The following is a 25,482-nucleotide window of genomic DNA, read 5'->3' as shown; positions in this document are numbered from 1 at the left end:
CCTCGTGGGGGGCCACGACCCCCCTGGAGGGAGAATAAAATAACGTGGCGCGCGTAGCGCACCACCATGCCTGCAAGGGGCTCCTTTGCGCTCGCCACACTGTCGGTATGCTGGCGTTCGGGCTCCCGGCGCTGGTATGCTGGTCGCCAGGAGCCCGGCCGCCGGCATACCATTCTACACCCGGTCAGATCACTAATACAAGCAGTAGGCATTACTTTTTTTGCAAATGACAACTCACACTGCAGAGTCACAGTGCTTATATGTATGAACACAGTTTGGCACGGCACCTAATGACCTTTTTTGAACATGCATTTGTTCAAAAAAACAGTGGGGCATGGCCTGGCCCTGAACACACAGAAGTTGTTTTTTTTTATTTGTTTTTTTTTTAATCTAACTTTTTTTTACACACTGCTGTGAATCACTGTGCTTATATTAGTTAAGCAGTGGCACGGCCTTGCTCTGAAAACACACTTTTTTTAACATATTTTTTTTTACACGTTGATGCTAATCATTGCACTTATTATAGTAATGGTGGCACTCACCAGTGTGCACCAATAAAGGGTTAATGCTGCAGTATTAAGAGCTCTGGGCAGCACTACGGGCAGTAACAAAAAAAAAAGAACACCTGTGTGTTCCAAGTGATAATGCTGCCCTTGTATTAGAAGTCTGTGCAGCACTACAGACAGTGAAAAAAAAAAGAATGCAAGTGTGCACCAAGGGTTAATGCTGTAAAGGGTTAATCAATTATGGCATTAATAATAATAATAATAATAATAATAATAATGCCCTTAGGAGGAACTTTGAGGAACTCTGGGCTGTCTGCAGTGCACCAGTTTTGCTATAATACTTAATGCCCTGGTAGCCTAGTGGATGTGCCCTCTGTCCAGCGTCCTGTGTTTCATGGTGCCAGAATCACAGCAGGAGGGACTTATATCGTATTCAAAGAAAACCCTATCTAGCGCTTGAATTCCCTCAGATCCCAGAAGTTCAGATAATGGGGGTAATTCCAAGTTGATCGCAGCAGGATTTTTGTTAGCAATTGGGCAAAACCATGGCCCTCATTCCGAGTTGTTCGCTCGCAAGCTGCTTTTAGTAGCATTGCACACGCTAAGCCGCCGCCTACTGGGAGTGAATCTTAGCTTATCAAAATTGCGAACTAAAGATTCGCAATATTGCGAAAAGACTTCTCTGTGCAGTTTCTGAGTAGCTCGAGACTTACTCTTCCTGTGTGATCAGTTCAGTGCTTGTCTTTCCTGGTTTGACGTCACAAACACACCAAGCGTTCGCCCAGACACTCCTCCGTTTCTCCAGCCACTCCCGCGTTTTTCCCAGAAACGGTAGCGTTTTTTCACACACTCCCATAAAACGTCCAGTTTCCGCCCAGAAACACTCACTTCCTGTCAATCACATTACGATCACCAGAACGAAGAATAAACCTCGTAATGCCGTGAGTAAAATTCCTAACTGCATAGCAAATTTACTTGGCGCAGTCGCACTGCGGACATTGCGAATGCGCATTAGCGACTAATCGCTCCGTTGCGAGAAAAAAATAACGAGCGAACAACTCGGAATGACCCCCCATATGCACTGTAGGGGAGGCAGATATAACATGTGCAGAGAGAGTTAGATTTGGGTGGGGTGTGTTCAATCTGCAATCTAATTTGCAGTGTAAAAATAAAGCAGCCAGTATTTACCCTGCACAGAAATAAAATAACCCACCCAAAATCTAACTCTTTCTGCACATGTTATATCTGCCTCCCCTGCAGTGCACATGGTTTTGCCCAATTGCTATCAAAAAATCCTGCTGCGATCAACTTGGAATTACCCCCTATATTAAAACATCACATAGGACTACGGAAACACAATTGTCCTTTTCCATGTTACCCATAACCCACAGTCTTAGTGAGAGTCATCAATGGCCAGAGGCCAGGTATAATATATATATATATATATATATATATCCTATATAATGGCCCAGATCTGTGACTCTGTGTTTGTGTGGCTAACGCTGGGCGGAGTCACAGCGCTGGGCGGAGTCATAGTCACAAATCTGGCCAATTATAAAGGAGATGGGAAAATGAACAACCAGCCCAGGATTCACCTTCTCTGGTGTCCCAGCATGGCTGCAGGCATGGGGGGCTGAGGCACAGCGCTCTCCCTGGCCAGCGGTCTGCCCGAGTCACAGCTCTCCAGGCGCAGTCTTTCTCTGTGCAGCATGCTGCATGGGGGACTGCTCAGCTGCGTGACCCGGGGGTCAGGAACCAGCGACAGTCCGATCACCCCGCCGCATACCTCACCTGCAGCAGCCGGGCACCATACTCCACCCTGTGCGGGGACAGCACCACCATCATGTCTTCCGCTCCTCAACACTCTGAGCAGATCTGGGACGCAGCAACTGAGGACATTACATGGTTCAAGCCAAGGACCAGAGGTATGGACAACCCCGCACCTGCCTCTCCCCCACCCGCGGCACCCCCCTCAACTGCCCCTCCCCCACTCACAGCACCTCTACACCCGCCCCTCCCCCACATGCAGTACCCACCCCTCCCCATCCGCAGGCATCCCCGCACCTGCCCCTCCCCACCCGCAGTACCCACCCCTTCCCCACCCACAGGCATACCCAAACATGCCCATCCCCCACCCACGGCACCTCCGCACCTGCTCCTCCCCCCCATGGCCCCCCATACCTGCCCCTCCCACACAAGCAGGCACCCCTGCACCTGCCCTTCCCCCACCTGCAACCACCCACACACGCACCCACCCCTCCCCCACCCGCTGTACACCCGCCCCTCCCCCACCCACAGGCACCCCTGTACCCGCTATTCCCCTAACGGCGGCACCCTCGCACCCACCCCACCTCCGCACCCGCACTCCCCCACCTGCTGCGCCTCCTGACCCCCTCCCCCACCTGTGTGACACCCGCACCCGCCCCTCCACCACCCACATGCACCCTCGTACCTGCCCCTCCCCCACCCGCAGAACACCCCTCACCGCCCCTCCCCCACCTATGGTGCCTCCGGACCACATCCCCATCCATCGCACCCCCACACCTGCCCCTCCCACACCCATGTCACTCCCCTCCCCTACCCGTGGCACCCTCCTGCCACAACAGTGGCACCTCTGCACCTGCCACCCTCAGCTGCGGTGCCCCTGCACCCACCACTCCCCCATCCACGGTGCCTCCTTACCCCCTACCACACCCGTGGCACCTCCACCACCCGCAGCGCCTCCGGACCCTCTCCCCATCCACCGCACCCCCACCCCTCCTTCAACCGCAGCACCCCAGCCGCTGCCCCTCCACCACCCGCAGTGCCCCTGTCCCCTCACCAATACGAAGCACCACTGCACCCTCCCTCACCTGTGATGCCTCCGGGCCCCCTCCCCTATCCACTGCACCCCCAAACCTGCCCCTCCCCCACCCATGGCACCCCCACAGCATCCCCTCCCCCAACCGCACCAACACCCTCCCCCACCCCTCCCCCACGCCCCCGGATCCCATCCCCCATTCACGGCAACCCCTGCAACTGCCCCTCCCCTGCCCGTGGTGCCTTCTTACCCCCTACCCCACCCGCGTCACCCCTGCACCCGCCCCTCCACCACCCGCAGCACCTGTGGACCCCGTCCCCCATCCTCCACACTACCGCACCGGCCCCTTCCCCACCCGCGGCACCCACGCTCGTCCCACTCCCACGGCATCCCCGCGCCCACCCCTACCCCACCCACAGCGCCCCCGGACCCCATCCACTGCTCCCCCCGCAACCGCCCCTGCTCCACCCACGGAACCCAGCACCTGCCCCTCCACCACCCGCAGCACCTCCTGACCCCCTGCCCCACTCTCCTTACCTTCCCCACGGTACCTCCGGACCCCCTACCCACCCACAGCACCCCCGCAACCTGCCCCTTCCCCACTGACGCGCCTTCAGAACCCCTCCCCCATCCGCAACAACCCCGCACCTACCCCTCCTCCACCCGGGGAACCCCCTCCACCACCAACAGCACCTCTGGACCCCCTCCCCCATACACAGCCCCTCCCCCATCTGCAGCACCTCCCGACCCCCTTCTCCATCTGCGCACCCCCCCACATCCAACCCCTCCACCCGTAGTATCTACAAACACCCTCCCCCATCCATGGAAACCCCCGCAAATGCTCCAACCCCACCTGCAGCAACTCCGGACCCTCTCCCCCATCCGCCACACCACTGCTCCTGCCCCACCCGCGGCACCCTTGCTCCTCCCCCACCCACGGCACCTCTGGACCCCGTACCCCACCCGCGGCACCCCCCTCTCCCACCAGTGGCATCCCCGCACCTCCCCCACCTGCAGCGCCCCCGGACCCCATCAGCGGCACCCCCTGCAACCGCCCCTACCCCACATGTGGCACCCCTGCACCCGCCTCTCCACCACCTGCAGCACCTCCAGACCTCCTCCCCCATCCACCGTACCTGATCCTCCCCCACCCGCGGCACCCCCGCTCCTTCCCCATGGCACCTCCATACCCCATACCCCACTCACGGCACCCCCGCCCCTCCACCACCCGCAACGCCTCCGTACCCACTCCCCCATCCTCCACACCACTGCTCAGGGCAAAGCCACCCTGCATGCCAGGTCACCCCCCTCGGCTATCTTAAGGGTAGCCGGGCAGGCATTTTTTGAGTCACATCGGCTGCGTGTGATGTCACGCAGTCCCAGCGGCCCGCCCCGCAATTGGTCGGACTGCACCCCCCCAACATCTCACGCTGCCCCTAAAACACCACGGAGACACCCCATCCCTGCTGGGACTGCGATCACGTGCACGCATGTGCAGAAGTTCAAAAATCGACAAATAACGATTTCCACACTTTAGCATCCCATACTGAATCGAGTCCTAAGTACAGTACATGCTCTATGTGTCTCTAAAGTAAAATTGCTTTGGCTTCAATGAAACTGGCTTCCATAATAGAAGGCAAGTGCCCAGATATGGGGCCCGGCTATGTTAAAATATATGAATTCCACAGGAGGGTCCTGAAAAAATTGTGTAACTAGAATTTTTGGATTCCAATTCTCATAGTATTCTTTCACAATTTTTTCGTTATTCATCATGCCCCCATGAGAAAAGTATCACTTTCAAAAAACTTGCCGGATAGTGATAATTTTCCCCTGTGTTCCCATGCGTTCTTCAGCACCCAAACAAGGGAGGGAGTGAATTTTATATATATATATATATATATATAATAAGCCCTCTGACGAAGTCCTGGTGATGAAACACGTAGGGGGCGTGGCTTATGGATGGACGCTGAACAAGGCAGTATGCAGTGGTGAATCCATCTTATATCATTGTTCTTATACGATTTTATCAGTGGTGATTATACCGCCACCTTTAGTACGCACCAATTTCAGATCTGTGTTGTACGATGTGTAAATAAATTATCTTTTAATGCACTATTGGCGCACCCCACTATTTTATTTCTTATATATATATATATATATATATATTTATTTATTTATTTTATCCACTATAGAAGTGGAGGCCTCTGCAATCCCCCCTTGCCGTGCCAAAGGCACCTAAGGGCTTGCCAGCTGCTGCATAGTCTCGGCAGCCACGGCTCCCATCCCCCTGGCTCTGAGTGTAGCAGCATCGGCGGCCCCCAGTACTGCTGTTATTCCTGGCTGTAAATGCAGCAGCGGCGGCCCCCGTACTGCCGGGCTTTGCAGATGTGAGTGCAAGCGCGCCACCTCCAGCATCGTACTGCTGTACTGCCAGTCACTGCAGCCGGCACCTGACTACTTAGGGTGTTTGGCTACAGACATCATGCTGCAGCCACGGGCCCCGCTCACCCCCCACATTCGGCACCTGAATACTGGGGGTCCCCAGCTGCAGACATCATGATGCAGCCAAGGCCCCTCTCCCCCAACCCCCAACCCCCCCCCGCTGCACAAGCTGTTCAGAGAGTCTCAATCAAACTCCCAAAAAGTGCTTTTTCGGTGTTTGATGAATATCACAATTTCTACATCCCATGGGGATTGTGGAAATTGTGACATTTTAAGGATGATGATTATGCCCCTAAAGCACTAATTCAGATTTGTACGTTGATTTGATGGTTTACATACAAATTCAATAGGTGTGCGGCTGCGCAGGTGCAAGACCCATTCTGCTCATGTGCAGAATGGGTCTTGCAATATTGCCTGCAACCACCTGTCAGCTGCAGCATGATTGACGTACTGCGGCATTTGGGGGTGGCACCCGGGACCGTTCTTCAGAACAGGGGCATGTAGTTCCAGTTTTGAAAGTGTGATCGGTCCAGGTCTGCGTTGTCAGATGCAGACTTACTTGCAGCTGTGCAATTCCATACAGTCAGGAATTAGGCCCTAACTGTATTGTGGTCCTTCTCCCCATAAAATAAATTGCTATTACATTATGTGTATGGAGTTGGCGGAGACCAGATTGTGTTCTATATGTTCAATGGGACCTCATATATTTCATATATGGGTAGGTATATTAATTTACTAGGCACTTTTTAAGCATTATGATTAAAACATTGAAGAGTGAGATATCTAATGATGACAGTCCTAAGCCGCCTTGAAAGATATAATTAATAATAAATTTAACAGTATCACGGAAATCTTTTTAATCAATTCAATTAATGACAACAAAAAGTCCTAGTAGAGATGTGTGGATTAGTTTTCCAGAAATCCGAATCCTCTCTAAATTTGTAGATACGATCCGAACCAAACCAAAGCCTGATTCGGACCTCCCGCAGTTCATAATTCGGATTTTAAATCCGTATTTTGGGTTTTGAATTGCAAAATTTACATTTATTTATGAGTTTTTATCAATTATATAAATTTTTTATTGATTTTTAACCTGAACCAAAAACCAAATCTGAACCAAAACACTTGAGGGTGGTTTTGGGGTCCTATTTGGAATAGGCAGAACTTCGAAGTAACATTTTTACTTTTTGCACAATGAGCAAACCTGGCAAAAGTTACACAAAGCTTATTTACAGGGAATGTTCCAAAATACGGAATGTAGATCTGCTCCTTGCTATGTGTGAGGTGGACAATTCGGTGCCTTTGAACAAAGTAATATATACTGTCTACAATATATTTTAAGGTTCATAAATTTCCTTTACGCTAAATTCAGGGTCTTTCAACTCCCTTCTTGTTTTGCCAGGTCGTGCGCTGTGTGGATCAGCTTGTCTGAGCTGCGGCGCTAAGCGATGATGTCACCCACTGCATGATGTAAAGGGGGAACTCTCCACTGGTTTACAGTCTTTCTGTGGTGCCTTCTCAAGTCCTACACGGAGTATGTGGATTTGAGAAGGCACCATACAAAGACTATTAATAAAATAACAGAACTTTCACCCTTCACATCGTGCAGCGGGTGATGTCATTGATTAATGCCGTGGCTCATACATGCCTCTGTACACAGCACATGAACATGACAAGCTAGGAGGGAGTCAAAAGACACCGATGGTAGTGTAAGTTAGGGACAATGCAACACAGCTCACACTGTGCCACCAACGCATCCCTGGTACTGTGCCCTTGTAGGCCAGTATTCTCTTTACCTTATCTGAAAAAAAGATTTAAACATTGCTTTTTGATTTTTTACATATTTTTATACTATTGTTCATTTTATATGATACCAGTAAAATACAACAGTTACTTATTTTGCTTTGTTCTCTATCTTTACACATAGTGCTTACTGAACAATCCCTTTTGCACCTATATTCATTTCTAAGTAAGCAGCTCTTTTATGACATAGCACTAGATGTCAATACATTGTTTTTATACTGTGTTATATTGTATGACAAATTTACTACATTGTTGCGTTTCTAGTGGTGTTTAAGGCCCAACAAGGTCACTAGTGAATAAGAGTTCCTGCTTAATAAATATATATAATTTTTATTCTCTGAGTTGGGTTTTCGGATATCACCAGCACCTCTGCTGTTGGCGTACGAAGACCAAAAGAAGCAACCGGAACAACACGCCAAATGGTGTGCAGCCCACACCTGTCGATCATCTAATACCCTTAAGATGTTACAAATATATTTTTTGTGTTTGATATTAAGCAACACCAGACAGAATCACATACAATACAAATGTATTATTGCTCTGGGAATTTGAATTCCCATAATATAGGTCACCTGTATACAAAGAGTGTACGTTTCAGTGTGAAGACAAAAATAACTCTAAAGTCAGGGAACTGTTAGGTACACTCACCTAGAGTATATTTAACTATCAAGTAGATAGGTTTGGACTACAATTAGAAAAAATAATCTTGTGGGGAATTCAATTGCTGCCAAATGGATTTGCCTGACCAAATCTGCACAAAACTCTCTGCTTGCCCAAAAGTATTTGCTACCCCGTAGGATAGCGAGCACTTTTGTGCTAGTAGGTGAGTGAATTGGCCAGGTGATGGGTGTGACTTAGGCTGCTGTTATATAAACACTGTGGTAATGGCAATCCACCCCTTTAGCTTTCAATTGAATTCCCCCTTTGGATCTTATGAAATTAAACGTTTAAAGTCCATAAAAACGGACTTATCAATTACATTTAATAATGCAACCAAATAAAATATTTACATTTATCTATTTAAACTGTATATATTTCTACTTTGGAATGTTTAAAGTGTCTATAAACATAAGCATTAAGTAACCTTAAGCTTGTGTAGCCAGCCACTGTTGGCTTATGTAAGACAATCAAATATATGTAGCTTGTTCATTTGGGTTATTGGAAAACATGGCTCAACCTGCCACATTACAGCATGGAGAACACAAAAAATATAAAGGTGTACTCACACTGCCCATTAACATACAGACCAGCATCAGGTCGGGATTTGGTCTGAAGATCGACAGTGTCTAGGTCGACAATGTTTAGGTCGACCACTATAGGTTGACAGTCACTAGGTCGACATGGATGGAAGGTCGACAGGGTTTCTAGGTCGACATGTGCTAGGTCGACAGGTCTAAAGGTAGACATGAGTTTTTCACTTTTTTGGGGGGGATTTTTTCATACTTAACGATCCACGTGGACTACGATTGGAACGGTAAAGTGTGCCGAGCGAAGCGGTAGTGGAACAAAGGCACCATGCCCGAAGCATGGCGAGCGAAGCGAGCCATGCGAGGGGACGCGGTGCACTAATTTGGGATCCCGGTCACTCTACGAAGAAAACGACAAAAAAAAAAAATCCTCATGTCGACCTTTAGACCTGTCGACCTAGTACATGTCGACCTAGAAACCCTGTCGACCTTCCATCCATGTCGACCTAGTGACTGTCGACCTATAGTGGTCGACCTAAACATTGTCGACCTAGATACTGTCGATAAAACGAACCACACCCCATCAGGTCATGCTGTTTGTTTATATGCACCCTGCTCTAGAGACTAAAAGTGTCTAAACTGCAAGAAGAACCCAGATGTTATCATTCCACAAATCATTTGTTGATAATGCTTAGCCAGGTACTGTGCTGGACAATTTGTATGCATTCATCCTTATCATAGAATATACTGAAAGGGTTTCATAGAACCCAATATTGTGGCAGATCTGCAAATGAAAGTAAGGAGTTGTTAAACATTCAGCTCATTTTTCAAATTATGCCAAGGTTCAATCAGGTAAGAAGAAAAAATAATAATTACTCCGATTATTTATATGCAATTGATTTGTATTAAGTGTGTAAACTGACTCGTTCAAAAGCAACAAAATCAAACAGCAGTGATATGTTCCATTTGTAGTTTAGCATATATATATATATATATATATATATATAATTATTTTTAATGTCTGAACACATATATCAATTGTAGTAAAAACTGTATATATTTAAATAACTAACAATTAAGAAAAAGGAAACTTTGCATATGAAATACTAGTATTGAAAATGTGCTAAAGTTGAAATGTATCACATATTGTACTTATGAAACACTGCTACAAAAATTAGAATTTAACTCCATGCTTGACTGAAATGAAATTAAAATTTACATAGCAATATAAGGAAAAAGTTATAGTATAGCTACAAAGCAGACTCTAGCATGCGTCACACTGAACCCTTTTTTATACATCAAAGCTTAGGGAGTTTTGTAATAAATGTACGTTAAATGAATGTTTTTCTCACAATGATCACTGAAACAGAAACACCTCTGTATCTGAGATTTTTTTTAAATGTAAACCATGTTTGATCATTTAACTGTGTATGTCTGTTTAATCTGTCTATATTCTTTCAGTTATGGAAAAGTTTCTGATATATTCAGATGGCAGCACACTTAAGAATGCAAAATGTTTTAAGAAACAATATAAATTCATGTAGAGAGAGGAAACTATTGTTTAACTACAAAAGGCTAAAGAGCAAAAGATTTTCCCCTATTCTTGTCTTCATGTGTGTTTTAAGATACAAGCAAAAGTCACGTGATCACTCACAACGGCATCCTGTCTATAGACTGACAAATCCTTTTGCACAACTTTTCTATGCAATTTACCCTGGTGAGTAAGTGGTTAAATGTGCCCATTTATATTATCGCTCACCTTGAGTAGAAAAAATATTTATCTAATAAAACTTTTTTTTACATCTAATTAAACACATTATTTTCACCAGTAAAATGTAATTGACATAAGTCTATTTAGTTATGAATTGCACTTTATAATAATATAATAATATATCATGTGTTCATTTTACTTATTTTAATTAATTAGAACCTTATTCAGTGGGATGTAAGAATTATGGTCTGCAAATTAATTAGATTTTAATAGGAATTAAATATTATTAGAAAGAAGCAAATATTTTTTTTATTATAAAAAAGGCATTAGGGATTAATCAAATAACATTGACACCATGTCATTTTAGCAAAATATAAGTCTTTGCTATATACAGTAGAAAATGCATGCAGTGCATAAAATGTGTGAGTGTTATTTTATATTCATTTTGCTGACCTGTTAAACCTGCACACATAAAACAAGCTATAAATGTGACCATTAACATTTCATAATAATCTAGTTTTAGATTAAATACATTGACTTTTTTAATTTGTTAATGAATACAATTTTTAAGGCTAAATATAATTTATTAGGTTTTAGATTATCTTTACATTTCTTTTCCCATTTTGTAAAATTCTGTACAAAAAATATAATTACATTAAGCAACACCATTTGTATTCTTTATTGGAAAAAAAATATTTATATAATAAATGTTATTCAATCTTGTGCTAAACAGGCATTAGCAAAGCAAAGTCAATTGTAACAATAAACTAGCTTATATACACTTGAATTAAGAAAATGTCCACCACAATGTTTTCATTTTTTAAATAATATAATAAATTGTAAAATAAAAAAACATCTGTTGATAAAAACTCCAACCAAAAAGGAGAGTTCATGTCATTTATTTGTAATTTGTACCTAATTCAGTTAACACTTTCTTTGCCACATAGAAGTAAAAAATTGCATATCTTGCATTCATAAACATCCCTTAGAGGGTTCATTTTTAAAATAGTATGAAGGTAATATTTATGTTGTACATCTGCATTGTTGGAATGAAAAAAAAATAGTGATTTAACACATTTTCAAGTATAATATATTTTAAATGTTGTTTCATTGATATTATTAATGCACAATATACTGCATTTACCTGTAGTTTTCATATTAAAATACACAAAATGGGTCCTACATTTTCTAGGCATATGTTTCTTTGATTTTACACAACTATTTAAATGCTATTGTAGATATTTATAGTTATACTATCAGGTCATACAGCCAATTTCCACTGTCTTACAATTATTAAATATAGCATGATAAATATATCATAATCATTATTATTCATCTGATTAATGACCATGCAAATTATCATAATTTTTTTTCTTTTGTCACCTTGATATTGAATTTTAAAATAACAAATTAGAAACATGTTTTGCTTATTTTAGAGTTGTTTTGATGATTTATACACCAGTGACAAAATGACATCAATCAGAGGAAAATATAATACGTCAGTTGCAATGTTTCATATTGTGCTCACCTATCTGAAATGTGATTAATCCATTCCAATATATTGTATTTTTTATAAACTAATTTGTATATTTTTCAATGTGCGGCAGATAGTTTTGCTGAAAAGTTTGAATGTTTTGCTTATGAAATAGTAATCTCTTGTTTCTAGCAAAAAATATGCCCCCATAATAAAGTTTTAACATAATTCTGTTTGAATCAAAGAAACATAAGTGAATACTGTGAATTATAGCAATAAATATACCAAAATGTTAATGAATAATTCATAGATGGTACTATTGAGATTTATATATAGAGTATTCCTATAAACATTTTTACTAGAAGTAGACATTTTCAAATGCTTTAGTCCACTAATAATGATAAATAATAAATAAAAGATCAAAATAATAATAATAATAATAATAATAATAATAATAACAATAACAATAATAATAATAATAATAATATAAAAATAATAATAATAATAATTATTATTATTAATTCTTTATATATGGACACATTTGCATACAAGAACATGTATTATTATTTATTACCAGTTATTTATAAAGTGCACACAGTGGAGTTTACAATCTATATTCCATATATATATATATATATATATATATATATATATATTGCATTTAATAGATAATTAAAAGTTGTCTATCTCACAATGGATTAGAGATGGAGCTATGCTATACCACTTTTACACATATTATGTTTTATGCACCTACATTCTTGCTGTGATTTGCCAGCTTCAAATAAAACTTTTTTTTAAGAATTCATGCAAATGAATAATACACACCTAATCAAAGGGCACCAGTGGTTACTTCCAACTTGTAAAATAACAACCACATACTTTATGTCCCAGAAAAATCAGCATGAGGTTTATAGATCTACATTTAGCCTTGCCCATGAAAATGCTGATTCTAAGGTAGGTTATATAAGGAATAACGTAAAAAATAACATATATATGGATATATTGGACTGAGTATTTGTGATATTTCTTCAAACAAAAATGCTACTTAATGATATTGGTGTAACTTTTTGATATTGTTTCAACTTATGTAGCTAATTTAGGGATGGTTATTTTTTTATTTTTTTAACATAATATTTAGAATGGCAAAGAAAATTATGTAAAATTTTGCATAGTTGAGGAATGTTTTCTTTAGGGGCTATAAAGGGTAACGTATGTAATCACTACAAGTTTCTGTTCTGTGCCGAGCAATGAAATGGGTCAACAATTATGACTTGTAATGGTCATTGGTTATTTGGGCTCTCTAATCCTTCCCTATTTTTATGCTTGATTTGGCAAATTTTACTTGTTAGTGGTTGATCTTGAAGGCAAATTGAATGAAAACATAGGAGTCTGTTCCCCACAATCCCTTAAACAGTTGCACTATTGATGCAAAATAAAGATGCATTACATAAAACAATATCATTTTAATTCATATATTTCAGATTTCACCTATGGGTCTATCATAGTGTAATTTAATATATAAATCTTAGACATTGGAATTCATGTAAGATTGGTCAGCTGGTTTCATTTGGTGTCCTAGCTTAACGATCTGGTATATATATATATATATATATATATATATATATATATATATATATATTACATATTTCGGCACTGTATAGTAAATGATAAAAACTTCAAGTCCAAAGACAAGTTGGATAAAGTGCACTGAATAATACATTCAACATGGTGATTGAGGTCAAGTATCCATGCTACCCATGGTATTAAAAAATGCAGGAAGAGTAGCTTAATACACACCACACACACACACACACACACACACACACAAATAAACAAAGATGAAGAGATAATGCACCTGGATGTAATACTGAACCTCACAATGTAATCCAGTTAGTGCCAATGTTTTGAGATGACTCTAGTTTTTTCCAAGCTTGGAACTGCTATAAGCACCTGGAAAAACAGAGTGACTATCTTTCCATGTTTCCTTAATGAAGAGATAGATAGATAGATAGATAGATAGATAGATAGATAGATAGACAGACAGACAGACAGACAGACAGACATCTCCATTTGTTTATGTCATGGTCACTCCCTACAATGTATCTCCCTCATTAAAATGGAGAAATTAGCATTTTATATAGACCTTTAAGTTCTGTGATGCAGAAATAATGTATTTGGAGGCCTGAGAACATTTGACTCATGTAAGGCCTTTAAAAATAATACAATTCCTGTAACTGTGTATCCATTGGTGAAACTTCATCATTCAATTTTCCAAATGTTCATGTTTTCCAGAGGAATTCCATGGTTCCAGAACACTAGAGTACCAGTATTGAAAATTAAAGCTGTACCATTTACTGGATTTCAATATATAAAGAACACTGAGAAATGTGATACAGAAAACCTCTTTCTATAAAGAGCTTACTATCACTTCAGGACCACTTTACCCATTATAACAATAATGTGAAATAATCCATAGCAACCAATTATCAGTGTCATTTGGCATGTCTAGCAGTTATGTTTAAAAAAAAGTGTGGTTTTTGTTGGTTATTACACATTTCAACTTTTACCCCACATTAGAGAGCTCCAGTTCTCTAAAGCAACTCTAGTCCCTAAATACTCCGCAACCAGTCAGGAATTGAATGTTTTCTCAATCAGGTAACTTATTTCCTGCAACAGTGTTATGCCACTTTTTACTTTAGAGGGAAATTCTTAAAGCATGACTAAGGGTGACTAAAGCATTGTACTTGCTCTAAAGCAGCCAAGTTGAGTTTTACATGGAACATGAGTTAAAAAATAAGTATTCGATAAACTTGTCTTTGTCACCAGAAGAAATGGTATCAAAAGACATGTGTTGTAAAACAACTGTATCTGCAAAATAAATACTCTCCTGAGTTTAACATGGACTTAATGCGGCTTCAGGGGATTACTACACAGTGTATGCAGTAAAAAAAGGAAAGGAATTAATCCGTGTGTGTCTTGGTAACAATACCAAGATTTTATATCATTCTAAAAATGCATTGCAGTGCAGCACATAGCATTTTTCTCTGAAGATAGAGCAATCTAACATTGTTGGACTGAAAAGCAAAAGGAAGTCAAAGGAAAGGTAAGGTAACTTACACAAGATCTCATAAGATACTTAAGATAACTTGTTTGTGAAGATTGCTGTTTTTATTTTGTGAGGGTCACAGAACTCAGGAACCCAAGTGATTAGAATCCTGAGATATCTGTTAGTGTTCTAGGTAACCCATTCTCACGTAGGTACAGCGAGTCAGAAAAACAAAATGTTTGTATTCTCAATATGTTTTTACAAAACATTAGAAGCATTTAGTTTTAGTTGCTGATTTTCTTAACGCATAACATGTGACCCTGCAGCTGCTATGAAACCACAAGCAGTGTTGGACTGGCTGACCGGGGATTGGTTTCCGGTTCATTTATGCCAGAATGATGTTTAGATGTTCCCGGCTCTTTACACCCATTACCTGCATCGCAGGTAAATGCAGGTGTGAGTGCAGAGAACTGGGTGTGTCTATACAATGTTCCGGCATAAATGGACCGGAAGTAAATCCCTGGTGAACCAGTCCAATGCAGATCATAAGTCCCATAAAATTCATCCTAATAGCTGCTAGGATACATGTGGACTTGTAGTTTTATAGCAACTGAGAAGCCATAGGTTGTCTACCTATTTAGAGGACACAAATAATAATACAATCATTTGTAAGATGCAATCTATTATTTCTTCATGTTCATGTACTTCAGAGTGGTTACTAATAATAAATGGCTTTAGGTCTAAATATACAGTATCGCATTTGCTTTTGCATATTTGCATTAATGGTAATTCATTTTAAGATACAGAAAGGAATGCATGACTCTGACAAAATAGCATGGTAATGCTGTGCTGCCTCTACTGTCAGCTAGAGGGTTAAACAAGAAACTGCCATCTACTGTAGCTAATTTTTGTTAGGAGACTTGGACATATCTAGACCCCCTAAGGTAGGAGCTGGTTAGATCCTGAAGAAGCAGAATATGACCAGTGCAACAGTGGAGAGACACAGGACACTAGCCTTTAGCCTCTTTGTTCTGTGTTTTAGGCGGACGGCTGGAATAGCAAAGACCAGAATGGCTATGGCAGACTGACTGATGAATTTTCAGAGTCATGCCTGCTAAGTCACTGCCTGACAGGAGTGGGATTCAGTGTATGGCTCCACTCAACCCCTTTCCTTTTGCAAATGCATGGCTTGAGAATTCAGAGCAGGCAAGCTGGAGACTTCTCTCCTGTCATCGCTGTTGGCAAATTTCCTATTATAGCCACTGAAGTCAGACTCCAGTTGTTATTCCTTTTTCCCTCCCCTCCTGGTATAGAAACCAAATTGCCCACAAAACAGCAAGTGATGCGATCGAATATGTAAGAAGAATGATAACAACGTGTTAGCAGGAGGCAGCAGCCAATTTCCAAGATCAATAGAACCTATTATTTTAGGGATTATATTTCATGCAAGTGCTATTAAACTTTCCTTCTTTTCAGAAATGTGTCTTCAGAAGCACTGGGGCAGAGAGCACCAAAATAATTTGGGCCAAATTCAGTGTAAAATATAGATTCAATATTTGTATAACTGCTCCATGGTTCCAATGAGATTGCCCTGTTTGGATTCATAAATATTGTTTTGTTCCCAGAAACTTAGGAGTCATTGGCTGGATTTAAGTGATAGACACTAGACCCTGCTGGTATCTATACTGTACCTACCATCATGACATAGCGCCTCAATCATTGAAGTGTACTATTGCACCATGGACGCTAAGCTGGACAGTTACTGCAAAATAAAAGTGAGTCACCAGGTAGAATTAACCTTTTCAATCCTCTTATCACAATTTGGAGACAAAGTATGAGTATGTAGAAGAAAAACTGTGACATGCTTGAAACTATCATAGTTCATATAATGGGCGGGATTCAAATCTTTTCTGCCCCCTCCTGGCCCCATCGCGCCCGCCAGCAGTATTCAAATGTTACTGCCGATGGTTGCGATATCAGCATTTCAGCTCGCCACCCCCAGGGGTGGCAAGCTGAAATGCGTGAAAAGTGACCTGTTTGAAGGCTCAAATGGGACTTTTCATGATCGCGCCCATGTCTTTAGTCAGGTTTAGCTGCTTTACGCTCTTATGGGCGAGATCAGCGTGAAAACGGGGGTCATTAGAATATCACCTCGTGATCTCCCGTCACTTTAGACGGGAGATTGGGGCGATAATAGATTTGAATCCTGCCCAATGTTTCTTTGTGTTGTGTGTCTTTGCTAAGTAGAACCTTAATTTTTGGAAATTAGGTGTCTGGTAATCCTTCCAACTATTCCTGAACTGCAAATACCAGCATTACATTGCTCCAGCTGTATGAAAGGAGCTGGGAAAGCACCTATGGATTGTAACCTAGGGACTCTAGGGGTCTATTTACTAAGCCTTGGATGGAGATAAAGTGCACGGAGATAAAGTACCAGCCAACCAGCTCCTAACTGTCATTTTTCAAACGCAGCCTGTGCCAGGTAGTTGCTGATTGGCTGGTAATTTATCTCCATGCACTTTACTTTCATCCAAGGTTTAGTAAATAGACACCTAATGCCTTATCTACATAGCCTGTATAATATATACAATAGCAGATCACACTCACTCACTGGACAAACTGATTGATTATAACCTCTTGCTCCATTCGCTCATGAACGGAGTGGGTTAACTAACACCTTATTGGACAGAGGAACACTGACACCTATTACCACCAGGGTGCACACTAAAACAAGAGAAGCCAGCACCCAGGTAAATGAATACAAAGTAAATTCACTTATTCTCTTCTGTTTATTTCATTGTCAGTGTTTGTACTTGCTGTCGGGATATTAGAGGCAATGCATGCAAAATCGCTATCAACATTTGAGCAAGAAGCTGTTTGGGAGAGCAGTTTGCTGTATTATGTTCTCTTAATTCACAGCCCTAAAAGTGATAGCGAAAATGCATCAAAACATGCTGCAGTGTGATGTATAAAAGCACAGCAGGATGATATGCTTTCAGGAAAGAGACCTGGTGATTGGATAGGGACTGGCTTGATTGACAAGAGCTTAGTTTAGTGGAGAGAAGACACGCAAACCTTCACAGCTTGATTTCTTTTCTAAAATATATCACACTATCCTTTGAAAAGTGCCGCATGATACAAGAAAATAATGTTCAACTGCTTGCTTTATCAATTGGAGATGTTTCAAAAAATGCAGCAAAAATTAGGCAAAAAGAGGAAAGAATCAGGCTTATTTTCAGAAAATAGCGCTAATTAGGTTTTTCTAACTAATTAATCTTTTTTAGAAGTAACAAACATGGTGGGATAAAATGATGCTATAATGCACATATTGCAAAACTTAAATTGTGTTACTTTTGAAGCCTTTTTTAGAGCAGTAATTCTTCTTGTTGGGTAATCCATAGGCTAATGTAAATGTGTTATGCTTTATTTAAGAATGAAAGAGCAAAGTGTGGCTTCAATTATTGCATTTTGTATCAGTACTATATTTCATTTTCTGTGTCAAAAACATGTGTGCAATATATAGCCATGCGTGAAAAAAGCACATACTGTAGGTACAAAGGCCCAAGATGATGTTCCATATTCCTTCTGTATCAGATCAAATTGAGTTGGCTGTCAGGTGACTCATGTATACGAATTCTATGTAAAGATAAAATATGTCCGATTTTCAGTTTTCTCTATTCCCTAGGCGTAAGTTCCTATGTACATGTAATTTGCATACAATTTTTATGAAAACAAGAAAGCAAAAATATCTGTTATTGTGCAGGCAGTTCCAGTTTTGCTCATAGACAAAAACTAACCAATTAAATGGCAAATATGTTGGAAAAAAAACATAGCACAAAGAAATGTTAGATGTACCATAATAGTTTCCAATATGTCGCCCTATCTCTTTAAAGGGTTCAGTGGGTCAAGGCGAAGGTCAGAGTGTCTTAGGTGTTGAAAGGAAATAGGTTTTATGATCTGGGCTACATTTAAACAACATAATAACGGGACTAACAGGATTAAAGTCAGACAAATACTAATTGACCAGTGTTGTCATTGTGAGTTGTGACTAATTAGAGCCCTTCTACTTCAGCATTTAATAAGAATTTATGTTTGTTTATATCATCTAGAAATTAAAATTAGAAATTGGAGTTCATTTTAAACAAGAATCAGAAAACAATACATATGTGTTTCACACTTTATTCTGCATGATATCTGACCCACAATAAAATGTAATATGTATACGGGATGTCTGCTAATGATAAACAGAGATTTAATTAAAATGTGAGACAATTTTACAAGTTAAAAGGTGTCTTTCATGGTAGATAAACATATGTTAATGACTTAACTAAACTTGTTCTCATCAAGTCACCCACAGTCAAAAGGTGAATTGTTCGCTTTCGAATGGTTAAATAGGTACACAATCTACTAGTAAGGTAGGTTCATTTATATGCAGTGGATTCAAGGCTACCTGCTGTTATCCACTTTGCTGGTTTTCCTTTTGTTGTGATTTACAAGGGGGCAAAAGGTGTCAGTCAAATAGTTTAAAAAAAAAAGTGGAGACACCAAGAAGTTCCTGTTTATCACTTAATCATATGATTGATGTATTATGCATTATTGGCATGTTATGGTATGTTGCATATAAAATAGCTTTCAGATATATATATAAAATGTAAAATAATAAAAAATATTTTTTTATTGAGTTATAGAAAACAAACCATTCAAGAATGGATATTATTTTCTTACTGATAAAAAATCTCTGAAAATCCACCTTTCTTGGTCAAGATGCATGTTTGTCTGATAGGTACACATAGATGTCCGTTCCCTAGGTATAGCATAGAAAATATTCTGAATACCTAAAATAATTTATATCTAAAATAATTTTGAATGGAATATGGAATTTATATCTTTCTATGATACTCACTCAAACAAAAGTTTATAAAAAATGGAGCATCATGGGAATTTATGCAGTATTGGTCACCCTACAAAGTAACAACTAAGTATATAAATAAATAAATTAATACTGTAACTCGTATATGTTAGTGTACAAATGTATTTGTTGTTTTTCTCCAGTTTGCGTTTTTAACTTTTTTTTATTTTTTGGTTTAAACAAACAAAACATGCAGTATAACTTTTGGAATATTTACTTTTTTTATGGATTATTTTACATTATTCATTTGATAATAATTTATATGACTTGTGGACTTTAACACAAATAGTTATGTCATATTCATTTTTTCGAGTTGTGCTACCCATTCCATAACAAAATTTGCTAGCGAGTATTAAACTGCAAACTAAATGCAGATTAAGTTGGCTACAGACTGCCTTAAAAGTTTTTGAACACAAATAAGTTTTTTAACTGACAATGGACCTAGGGGATCTCCACAGCCATGAAAGAGCAGTGACGGTTTTACTAGCACAAAAGCCAAGACTCTGGCACAAGTCTTGTAGTTCTCTTGATGGAGAGACTTAGCCTGTTTTCCTGAGGGATTTCAACCTTTCATGCGCACAATCAGGCGGCTTACCACATGGTCCAAAGGAGACCTGAATTGCACATGGGACCCGCGAGACTGCCTATGTACGAGACTGTGTAATTTTCTACCATAAACCTGCTTGCTCATATGGAGGGGAAATGAGTTACAACAGTGGAAAATTATGATCTGACTTGACATATTTTGGTTAGAAAGCATCACTCTGTTTATCAAACATACCATATTTTTAATTGTTTATCCTGAATCAAAAATCATTGTGACAGAACATATAAAAAACAGCAAACTCAATGTCCAATAAAAGATAGCCCAAAAGAGCCTCAGACATTATAATTGATTTTAAAAAATCCAATAGAAATGGTGGCGATATAGCACTTTGTCCTTTTAAAAAAATCTGATTTGCTACCATTTTCAACCAGAAAATAATTCAACAATTATGTCTGAAGTCAATAGTTTGTCAGAAAAAAAGTTATTATGCTATCTCTCTTTACTAATAATACTTAAAAAAATAACACTTATCCAACTCAGTCATTGCTTTAAAAGTTAACACTGGATGTTGTTAATGACACGTAAACATTAACACTAAACTATATCAGAATTATCAATTTCAAAAAAGAATCTCTACACTAACAAATATTAACAAGCTCAAGTTGGGATTGACTAAGAAAGACTGTACCCTTACAGTTATATAATGAAATCATTACCTTTACTGAACAATGGAACTGAAGTAGGTGATATTATGTAAATATATATATGCCCCATTTTGCTATTTCTAGCCTTTGGTTGCAAAGTTGAGTGATTTTTTAAATTGAGTAAGCATGTATCCATTTATGCATTCACATTTAGTGTGAAGAGTAAGCACACCAAATTATTGGAAAAGTAAATAAAATGACCAAAAACAAAACTTTCTATATTTTCACGGAAATAGTATAAACCTTTATTACCGAAGTTATTATTAATAATAATATTTCTAATAATCATAACAATGGTATTTATTATAGTGCTGTGGTATTTTGTGCGGAGTTTGTTTGTTATAGTTATACTGGCTTAAAAAACAAAAAAGAATTTACCCGGTTTGATAGCAAACAGTCTTTATTCTTTGTATTCCATCATAAAAATACCTAGCATTGCATATTCTACACAAACATTTATGAATGATGACTATCGCCTCATCATCAGTGCTTTACGGATTATAGATCAGCTCTCTAACTAAAAACAGACTTGAATATATTTTTGGTACATAGATAAGATTGTGCATAAAATAGTCAAATGTTTATATTAAATTTATCGTTCTAAAATATGTTCTGTAAGCACAACAACCCTGTCATAAGGTTCTTTATCTTTTTGTTTTTAGATTGTAAGCTCTTTGAACAAGGTATTTTGGAACATATTTTTCTAGGCAACTGTCTACAATATGTCTGCAACTATAGTATGACAGCACCATATATGATAATATGTATCATATTTTATGTCTGATTTCCCTTTCTAGCGATGGAGGAATAATATAACACAAAAATGAGCTAGGATGATGATTGACCATATAGACTAATTTAATCAAGCTGCTTTCATTTCTAGTATTGTTTATGGTTTATATTAATAATATTGCTACATTCTTCAACCATTTAGCGTTAAATAAATACCTTTTGTTTAACTTGTTTGACCATTTGTATTCTGTAAGTTTATATAACCAAACACTTTCATTGGAACACATAACAGAACAAAAACCATGATGAAACTGTGAATGCTAATTCAGGGAAGTTTTTGCTATTACAAATAATATAGAGTTTCCACATACTTGTTTGTATATTTGACTCAACTATTTAGACAGTTCTCCAGCTCAGAAACATGTTGTGACTTTTGCATGTGCTTCCTTTTGAAAGATACAGCACCTTCTTATGAGGTGCAATAATTAAAGTTACAATGTCAAGTCCAGGGGTCTACTCCTTTAACAGTTTTGTTCAAATTCATGAGCCTCACCAATATGCTTTGGATCTCCAGAGGTGCACAAATGTTGTTTGTCTAAACCATATAATAATAAAGGGCTGTCTACAAAGGCATATAATATGAGACAACTTGCATTCAATCTGGACATTTAGGAACACACTTCTTTACCAAATTCATTTATACATTACATTAGAAGCTTGCTTTATGTAAAAATCAACGATACAGACCAAAATTTTTATCCAGAATGAAAACTTTATTGAAACAGGGAGCCAGAAACAGAAAGGCGTATGTTTAGCCATGAACACTGCAATGAACGTTTCCGTCTCAATTAACACTGAAAATATAAGCAACAAACATCTATTCTGCAAAAGATGTGGATAGTCTGAAGTTTATTTGAACGCTAATTACATATCACTTTGGCTGTGTGACAAGAATAACTTTACAACTTGAAGGTCATTTTTTTGTTATAAATGTGTCATCCTACTGTATACAGTCATGAGAAATGTAATTTTCTTGACTGGGTATAAATCAAAGTTGTAGATAGACCCCTCTATGGTAAATTAGTAAATTATCATAATGTTTGCATTATCTATCTATCTATCTATCTATCTATCTATCTATCTATCTGTCTGTCTGTCTGTCTGTCTGTCTGTCTGTCTGTCTGTCAGTCAGTCTGTCTGTCTGTCTCTCTGTCTGTCTGTCTGTCTGCCTATCCACCTAACTACACACAAAAAACACTTGTATTATAATAATAATAATAGTAATAATAATAATAATAATAATAATAATTATAGTAATAATATTCTATAAACGATGGACCATTGGTACGAATGCTACAGTAAGACAAATGATAATGTAGGTGTATGAATACGGAAGACTCAGCTCTCATGTCTACATGTAGCCTGGTGTTTGTGGTTTCCCCTCAGGGGAAAGTTACACTGAAAGGGTCAATAAACTGTGTGTCCCCCTCAAAAGAAGGAGCACAATAAAAAGCAACCTCCAGGTCACAGGTCACCTCATCACTGATTGAGATATTCTCAACTTTCTTTTACTCGTCAGCTAAAGTTACCACACACACAAGCAACAACCAAACAAGAGCGAACCAGCCTTTGGAGCTTGGTGTTTACGAGGAGAGGCATCTGTGGAAGTCACGTCAGTTCCAGAACAAGATTACTGTAACCAGCAGGTTGCATTGGCAAAAATGTAGTTTCTTACATCTACAAATCCCATTTTCTGTTTTACAAGAGAAAATAAAATGTGTGCACTCATGGCACTCCCAGTGTAGCTTAAAGGTAACAGAGAACACTGATATACTCCCAAGCTGGGAGTCTGGATTGTCTACCTAAAAGACAAAGCACATTAGATGGATTTAAGATGTTTAGCATAGAAGTGTAAGCCTTTAATAATCAAGCTAATATGCCAGTGACACTGCTATTCAGTCTAGCAATATCTACGATATTTGTTAGCTTCACATGCAGAAAATAAATGTAAATTTAGATTTCATGTCTCATTTTAGGTACAGTTCCATTACTGCTAGCCATAAATGCACGTTATACACATTTTGAACACAGATATAATGTTCCAAAATATCCACTCAAACACAACAGATGTTAGTCATGGGGTCGACATAATGTAATTTAGTATCAATGGGAGACATTATGATTGAAGATTTTTCTTAATCTGACAGATTCATTTCTTACCTCAAGGGAAGAGTCCATATTGTTGAATTAACTGCAAATTTTTTTCTCACTAAATCAGTGTTTTCCTTTATTATTATACATTGAACATAAGATGACAGATGAAAATAAATTTAAATGGAAAAAAAACATAGATTTTCTTTTTTTTTTTAGAAATGTATGTTGCAGAAGGCCTAATAGTCTTTTTAGCTGTAATATCAAGAGCAGCCAGACTATAAAAGCACTAGTCACAGGCTATGAGGCTGGCATACAGTATTTGTCATTGTTATTCATTTTATTTGGAAGAACTTAATCTTAACGTGGTGATTTCGCAACCTTTCCTTGTTGCTAGAAGCTTATCTCGTGGTTGACTAATACCTCTCATTTGTCCCTCTCTCTCCCCATAGATAGACTGGCCCAACGACAGTGAATGAGCGTTAACTATCGAGTAAGTGTCTACATTCTGTAAGGAAGTGCTGATTTCTTTGTAAGACGAAGTTTCTTCAACAGAGTCATTCCGCTCCCTTTCTCTTCCAACCCAATGCCCTGTTTACTTCAATACATCCCTTCGAAGTTCAAGTGTACATGTGATTATACTGAATTGATTGACACTAACAATGAAAATGTCTAATTTACCCCTAGTTTGGCTTTAATTATTCCAAAACCACAATATGTATACAAATGAACAAGCCATATACAATCCATACAAGGATTACCAACCCTCCCAAAAAAAACGTATAGTTTAAAATGTACCCTGGTTGCATGAACACATGAATCATAGACTTACAGCAGGCCTGGCAAAGTGATTGTATATGTGTATATATATATATATATATATATATATATTATAGGTAAGGTACACCTATATATATATATATATATATATATATAATACGATTTGGACTGCGTAAATATTCTGAAGATTAGAATTCATTTGTCTTGCTCAGAAAACAAATATACATGGGAATAACTATACACATTTATAAAAATGTGCCAATTTGAGGGGTTGACGTTGTCCTTACATATGTTTTCCTTTTGATAAAATCAGCATTAAATGATTATCCAAATATATATTAATAAAGTATCTTTACTCTGTAAATATTAAATGTAATACCGTCACGATGATTCATTTAGTCTTCATATAGAACACAGGGACGAATACAGAAAATGAAATTAAATCTGTCAAGCTATTTGTTTAATGATTTGTTATGAGAGTGGATTTTCAAAGCAATATAATAAACAGCAATAATAGATATATAATAAAACTAATGCTATAAAATAAAATGACCTGTATATACAGGAGATAGGTGATTAAATGCATATGTTATTCAAGTATCATGCTTAAGCATTCTATGCCTTAATGTACAATTATTCTGCAAAAGCTTTGATGTTGTCCTTGTGTATGATGTCCGTTTAGCTCTTAGC

The 25,482-nt window shown here is 39.0% G+C and overlaps 1 long non-coding RNA gene across 1 annotated transcript; it reads left to right on the top strand.

The window, feature by feature from the left end:
• Positions 1-14,944: 14,944 nt before the first annotated feature.
• On the top strand, positions 14,945-24,850 carry LOC134947772 (uncharacterized). Its single transcript, XR_010182765.1, has 3 exons — positions 14,945-15,026; positions 16,595-16,744; positions 24,465-24,850. It is a non-coding gene; the product is annotated as an uncharacterized LOC134947772 (long non-coding RNA).
• Positions 24,851-25,482: the final 632 nt, after the last annotated feature.

The sequence above is a fragment of the Pseudophryne corroboree genome, chromosome 8, assembly GCF_028390025.1.
Source record: "Pseudophryne corroboree isolate aPseCor3 chromosome 8, aPseCor3.hap2, whole genome shotgun sequence".
NCBI lineage: Eukaryota > Metazoa > Chordata > Amphibia > Anura > Myobatrachidae > Pseudophryne > Pseudophryne corroboree.
The sequence above is the reverse complement of the archived record's forward strand: the minus strand, read 5'-3'. Positions and strand labels throughout refer to the sequence as shown.